The sequence below is a fragment of the Microtus oregoni genome, unplaced genomic scaffold (genome assembly GCF_018167655.1).
Source record: "Microtus oregoni isolate MIOR12 unplaced genomic scaffold, Mior012 000014F_ref0000157, whole genome shotgun sequence".
Taxonomy (NCBI): domain Eukaryota; kingdom Metazoa; phylum Chordata; class Mammalia; order Rodentia; family Cricetidae; genus Microtus; species Microtus oregoni.
Genome location: NW_024543073.1, coordinates 30,175,622 through 30,183,187, shown reverse-complemented (window position 1 = coordinate 30,183,187; position 7,566 = coordinate 30,175,622). Strand labels below are relative to the sequence as shown.

Below are 7,566 nucleotides of genomic sequence, written 5' to 3'. Positions count from 1 at the left end.
AACTTTCTACAGTGATAAACCTTCATGGTCAGCTTGACACACCCACCTGGGAAGAGGGAACCTCAGATCTGGAATTTCTTCTGTCAGACTCTTATACAGACATTTTTATAGGGTCATTTTCTTGGTGACTAATTTATGTAGAGGGCCCTCCCCATTATGACTGGTGCCAATTCTAGGCTGAGGGGCATAGGCTATATAAAGAAAGATGGCAAAACAAGTCATGGCAATCAAGCAGGTAAGCATGGTCTCTGCTTCTATTCCTACCCCAGGCTCCTGCCTTGAGCGCCTGACTTGGCTTCCTTGGATGATGGACTGTAAAATGTAAGATGAAATAAACCCTTTCCTCCATAGGTGGGCTTTGTTCAGTGATTTATCACATCAATGGGAAACTAACATAGCAGATGGTATCAGAGCATGGAACAGTTCTGTGATGGACCCAACCATTGGTTTTTGTGCTTTCTTTTTAAAGGATTATGGGAGTGTTTCAAACTTTGAGCTGGAAAAGTCATCGACTCTTCACCACTTAAAGAATTGTTCTGTGGAGTTTGGAAGATAAGATGCTGAAAGAAATGCAATGGTCTGGCTTGTTAAGTTACAAAACGAAGTTTGAGATTCCCTCAAGGATTCTATCAAGGCTAGCAGTGTGATAAACTTGAACTAGAAATATATGGAAGTGAAACATTTGCTTTAGCGTGACAACTGATGCTTGTTAGCTGGTTTGGAGGAATCACTGATTAATAAGAGTCCAGCATCACTGTGGTTAAATTTTCTCAGAAGTATTTTCCCAGGATCAGGACACAGAATCTGTGGTCCAGAGAAAGTCAAAGCGGAATGTGAAGCTGATATGAGTAAAAATCTCCCACGTGGTACTGGTTTTGGATTCATGAAGGGGTCCTGGAGGGCAGCTGAGAATTGTCAATGGGAGAAGCCAAGAGAGAACACTGAAAGTTTAGCTTCGGTTGCCGTAGAGACACCAGGTCAGAAGGGGTCATGGAGACAAGCTGCTGTTTTGCACCAAAGGAGGCACATTGGGGAAAGTGTAGCTTCTGTTGCAGTGGAAACCTCAGAATATTGAAGATGGAAGGACCACGGGATAAACACCAAAGACAGCAGTGGGTGTGAATTGGAGCGGGTTTGAGCCAAGCTGAAAAGGTGTGTGTGCTGAGGATAGCAGAACAGGAAGGGTGTGAATAACCAAGCCACTGGGTACCAAAAGATTGCAAGTACGTTCTAGAAATTGAGCTTTTTGCAGCTAGATTTTGCTTTTGCTTTGATTTGATTGTAACTCTATCTTGTTCTTCCCTCTTGAAATAAGGAAGTGTGTAACTTTTTAACAGACTTTGGATTTTTAAAGAGATCTTGAAATTTAAGTGTTGAGTTTTTTGAAGACTGAGATTTGTAAGGTAGACTATACTTTATATTGTGATGTTAACACAAGATCTTAGGGACAAAATAGTTTCTGTTTTGACTTTGATGAGTTTATGTATCAAGGCAATAACAGGTGGACTTGTGATGGTCACCTTGACACACCTGGAATGAAGGAACCTCAGCTGATTAAATGTTTCCATCAGATTGGCCTGTGGCATGTAGTTAGGTCATTTCTCTATCCTAAGTTTTGTAGGTAGGCCCAGCTAATCATGGGTGTGCAATCTACAGTCAGGTGGGCCTGAACTACATTTAAGCAAAGATAGCTGAACGGACCAGTAAGTACCTTTCATCCATGGTTCCTGCCTCTGCTCTTTTCTGAGTTCCTGCTCTAATGTCTCCCAACAATCCTCTATCTTTCTTTTCATCACCTTTAAAGTTGAATATAGTTAGTCTGAGGGGTTTTTTTTCTGTATCTATTTTGTAGCACTATCATTGACGTGAGTATTTTTGTTTGTTAGTTTTAGCAGACAGGTTCTAAATTAATCTAGGTTAACCAAATCACTATGTAGCCAAGGCTATTCTTACAATCTTGATCTTCCTGACTCTACCTCCTTAGTGCCAGGATTACATGTGTGCTGGCATAAATGGCACTGAAGTCATACAGCTACTTGTAGGTTTTGTACACTCTTTCATAGACTTAAGGTCTCTTGGAGGTAGGATCTGTGTGTGTCGCTACCCATAAGCACTCCTCCATCACAGTGTTGTGGTCTAAGTCTAATAGGCAAAAACAACATACTTTTAAATTTGGACTGAAACACTAAATCTATTGTATTTTTCCAGAGCTAGTAATATCTTTTGACAAAATTATTTCTATACAAAGCTGACATGAGTACCAATCTTATTTGTAAATTTTATGAGAAGATCCATGTGTTTCTGTAGTAATCCAATACCCTATTTGGATTATCTCAATAATCACTCAATTCTATGCTGAGCCTTAACTCAGGGTGACATTGAATAAATCATGTGGAATTAACATAATGAATATATTCTCTTTGCCTATTTCTTCATTAGCAAATTGCATATTCCTATTCTAGTCCACAAGAGAATTATGAGATTAAAAAGGGTAGTCAACTACTTATTATACAGGTTATGACCATCCACAATTTCGTTTTTGCCCTCTCTAGATAGGGTGTTTAATTTTGTTATTTTTATTCATTAAGTCCCATTTTAAAGAGTGATACAAATGAAGAAAGAGGACATGATGCTTAAATTATTTAGCAGGGTAGGGGGAAATGTGTGTCAATAAAATATTTGGCAGGATAGAAAATTAAAGTCATCACTAAAATGAAGATAACCTGTCCTTCATTAACATTAATGATAAAGACTTATCTGCAAAGTGTTTGAATTCCACAGAGAAAGTCTTATGGTTGTGCGTGCATATCTGAATGCGTGCTTTTATCATGGAAAGCCTTAAGTTCTTAAAATGTATTATTTCATTGATTCAAGAACCTCATCATACCTTAAGTGGACATGTAGAATTTAAAACATCAACTTTACAACAGCATTCCCCACGTTTATGTGGTGATTTCCTGGGCTGAAAATGAAATGGTGCATTGTGTGCAGTTTCCATTATGCATATGCACACTTTGAAGTAAAATACTAAATCCAACAATAAAGCAAAAATAAGACTATAAAAAGACTATGCAAAAGATTCTATCAGATATGCAGTCAACTAATCTTTAGGAAAAGCTCAAAAAATTAAGAATGGGGACATGACAACCTCTTCAATAAACAGTGCTGGGAAAGCTAAATGTCTACATGCAAAAGAAAAGAGAGAGAGAGAGAGAGAGAGAGAGAGAGAGAGAGAAAAGAACAAGGAAAGGAATAGAATCCCTATATTATACCATACGCAAAAGTCTATTAAAATATGTTAAAGAAATGCTTGATGATATTGGCCTTAGCAAAGATTTTTTTTTTTTGGCTATGAACACAATAGGTAATTTTTTAAAAAGTTAAAGTTCACATGAAGGATTATATCAGATTAAAGTGTTCTGGACTAATGGTTTTCTTTTGATCATTGACAGTTGATGTTTTTGGTTGTTTGTTCAGTTCATTTCTGTTATTATTGTTTGTTTGGATCGTTGGTTGGTTGGTTGGTCAGCTTGAAGGTTGTTTTGCTGTTATTACTTCTTTGTTTTCTATTCAGTCTCTTTTTTTCCTAGAAACTAATGTCCTGTCACATATATAGTTTATAAATATTTTTCTTTAGGATTTTTTTGTTCCTTTTTCTCTTAAGTCCTGGGAACCTGGGGTTTCATGCATGCTATATGAGACCTAGCATCATCGGAACCTCGGGTTTCATGCACACTGTATGAGACCTAGCATCATGACCCTGCCCTATACCCATTTATAATAACATAGGGTCTCCCGTGTTCTCCAGATGGCTACAAACTTTATATTCCATTGCCTCAGCCTTTCCGGTTGTTATTATTAAAATCATGGGATACTACACCAGCCTTACTTTTTAATTTTTTAAATTATTTCCAAAATGAAAAAAAAACTTACCATTTATTCAACTGATGAGAAAAAACATCCAGAATGAGTAAGAAGTTCAAGGAGTTAAACATTCAAAGGACAAGCAATGTAATTAATAAATAGGCAAGTGAACTCAACAGTGACTTTTCAAATCAGAACTACAAATGGCCAACAACCACATTAAAAGATGTACAACATCTTCATCTATCATGGATATGCAAGCTAAAAGTATAGCCTATCTCATCCTGGCAGAATGTATACTCTCAAAAAAAAAAAAAAGCAAACGCAGTGATGATCCAGGTCAAAAGAACCCCTACACAGGAATAGAAGCAGCAATCATGGCAAAATACTTCTTACCTGCTTGATTGCCATGACTTTTTCTGCCATCTTTCTTTCTATGGCCTATGCCCCTCAACCTAGAACTGACACCACTCATAATGGGAAGGGCCATCCTACATAAATTAGTCACCAAGCAAATGAAAATGTCCACATAAGGGTCTGGTGGAAGAAATTTCCCATTTGTGGCTCCCTCTTCCCAGGTAGGTGTGTCAAGCTGACCATGAAGGTTTATCACTGTAGAAAGTTCTATGCCTGTGTAAGCTCTGAAACTGTGTGCATCATGTTAGCCAAAATTTAGCCATTTGGCTCCATGGAACACAGGGCACAACTAACTGAAACTGACTTTATTTATATTTAACAAATAGCTTTTTACAGCACTCTTATGTGAACAGCAATAAAGTACAGTGATTAAAAGCATGAGGCCCATAGTTAAACCCTACTGGACTTGCTTTCTGGCTTTATTATTTAGTAACACAGATGCCACAACAGATAAATATACAAGCTGAAACTAAATGGAGGTTCCATCTCACCCTGGTCAGAATGTATACTCTCAAAAAAATAAAAAAAAAAACAGCAAATGGCTTTTTCGCAACGGGTTTGCCGTCAGAACGCAGGTGTTGTGAAAACCATCGCTAATTCAAAGCCAAAATGGGAAAGGAAAAGACTCACATCAACATCGTCGTCATTGGACATGTCGATTCCGGCAAGTCTACTACAACCGGCCACCTGATCTACAAGTGTGGTGGAATCGACAAACGAACCATCGAGAAGTTTGAGAAGGAGGCTGCCGAGATGGGAAAAGGTTCCTTCAAGTATGCCTGGGTCTTGGACAAACTGAAAGCTGAGCGTGAGCGTGGTATCACTATTGACATCTCCCTGTGGAAGTTTGAGACCAGCAAGTACTATGTTACTATCATTGATGCCCCAGGACACAGAGACTTCATCAAAAACATGATTACAGGCACATCACAGGCTGACTGTGCTGTCCTGATTGTTGCTGCTGGTGTTGGTGAATTCGAAGCTGGTATTTCCAAGAATGGGCAGACCCGTGAGCATGCACTTCTGGCTTACACCCTGGGTGTGAAACAGCTAATTGTTGGTGTCAACAAAATGGATTCCACCGAGCCACCCTACAGCCAGAAGAGATACGAGGAAATTGTTAAGGAAGTCAGCACCTACATTAAGAAAATTGGCTACAACCCTGACACAGTAGCATTTGTGCCAATTTCTGGTTGGAATGGTGACAACATGCTGGAGCCAAGTGCTAATATGCCTTGGTTCAAGGGATGGAAAGTCACTCGCAAAGATGGTAGTTCCAGTGGAACCACCCTGTTGGAAGCTTTGGATTGTATCCTGCCACCAACTCGTCCAACTGACAAGCCTCTGTGACTGCCCCTCCAGGATGTCTATAAAATTGGTGGTATTGGGACTGTCCCTGTGGGCCCAGTGGAGACTGGTGTTTTAAAACCTGGCATGGTGGTGACCTTTGCTCCAGTCAATGTGACAACAGAAGTAAAGTCTGTTGAAATGCACCATGAAGCTTTGAGTGAAGCTCTTCCTGGGGACAACGTGGGCTTCAACGTGAAGAACGTGTCTGTCAAAGATGTTAGACGTGGCAACGTTGCTGGTGACAGCAAAAATGACCCACCAATGGAAGCTGCTGGCTTCACTGCTCAGGTGATTATCCTGAACCACCCAGGCCAAATTAGTGCTGGCTATGCTCCTGTACTAGATTGTCACACAGCTCACATAGCATGCAAGTTTGCTGAGCTTAAAGAAAAGATTGATCGTCGTTCTGGCAAGAAGCTGGAAGATGGCCCGAAATTCTTGAAGTCTGGTGATGCAGCCATTGTTGATATGGTTCCCGGGAAGCCCATGTGTGTCGAGAGCTTCTCTGACTATCCTCCACTGGGTCGTTTTGCTGTTCATGACATGAGGCAGACAGTTGCTGTGGGTGTCATCAAAGCTGTGGACAAGAAGGCTGCTGGAGCTGGCAAGGTCACCAAGTCTGCCCAGAAAGCTCAGAAGGCTAAATGAATATTATCCCTAACACCTGCCACCCCAGTCTTAATCAGTGGTGGAAGAACGGTCTCAGAACTGTTTGTCTCAATTGGCCATTTAAGTTTAATAGTAAAAGACTGGTTAATGATAACAATGCATCGTAAAACCTTCAGAAGGAAAGGAGAATGTTTTGTGGACCATTTTTTTTGTGTGTGGCAGTTTTAAGTTATTAGTTTTCAAAATCAGTACTTTTTAATGGAAACAACTTGACCAAAAATCTGTCACAGAATTTTGAGACCCATTAAAACAAGTTTAATGAGAAAAAAAAAAACAGCAAATGTAGTGAAAGTTGAGGGCAAAAGAACTCTTACACACTGCTGGCATAAAGTAAATCAGTGTAAACACTACGGTAACTGGTGTCGAACCAGAAAGTACAGCTACAGCACTGCTGAGTACTATAAAAATTTGGTATAAAGTAAACACATGCACATTTGTTTTAAAGCACTAATTACAATAACCAAGTCATGTAATCATCCTGGATGTCCATTGGTGGGTAAAAATAAAATGTGATATATATACACAATGGAGTATTATTTAACCATGAAGAAAAATGAAATTATGTCATTTGTAAGAACATGATAGAACTGGAAACCATAATACAAGGTAAAATAAACCAGACATATGAAAATAAGTATCACATGTTTTCTTTCATATATTGGATATAAATTTTTAAAAAGAAACAAGGGGCTAGTGAGGTGGCTCAGCAATTAAAAATGCATACTAAACTTAGTTCTGTTCCTAATACCAGTGTCAGTCAGTTCACAACATCCTAAAACTCCATTTATAGACCTGATGTCCTCTTCTGAGCCCACACACATACTCACACGTAGTTAAAAATAACATTTAAAAATAGATAAAGGGATGGAAAGGTGACTCAGAGGTTAAGAGCTCATCTAGAAGACCTTGAGATGAATTTTCCACACCCACATGGCAGCTTCAAGTGCCCCTTCTACATGTGTATTAGTATATATTAACTATTTAAAAAATGAAAATAAAGAAGAAATTATTAGGGAAAAGGAAGGGAACCAATGTGGGGTGAGGGGATGTAAGTACGTGCAATGGGTGGTAAGTGAGCTAAGTTCTTCATATACATCTATGAAACTGTCACAGTGAACTAATGAAACCCTGTACTTTGTACAAGTAATATACACTTAGAAAAAGTAGACGAAATACCTTACTAAGCATTTGCAAAATAAGATACAGAAATAACAAACAAGCTCAGTGTTACTAGGCATGCAAATCAAAACTGTAAGGAGACAGCTA

The 7,566-nt window shown here is 39.0% G+C and overlaps 1 pseudogene; it reads left to right on the top strand.

Annotated features, from left to right (window-relative positions):
* Positions 1-4,878: 4,878 nt before the first annotated feature.
* LOC121455951 lies at positions 4,879-6,537 on the top strand (annotated as a pseudogene).
* Positions 6,538-7,566: the final 1,029 nt, after the last annotated feature.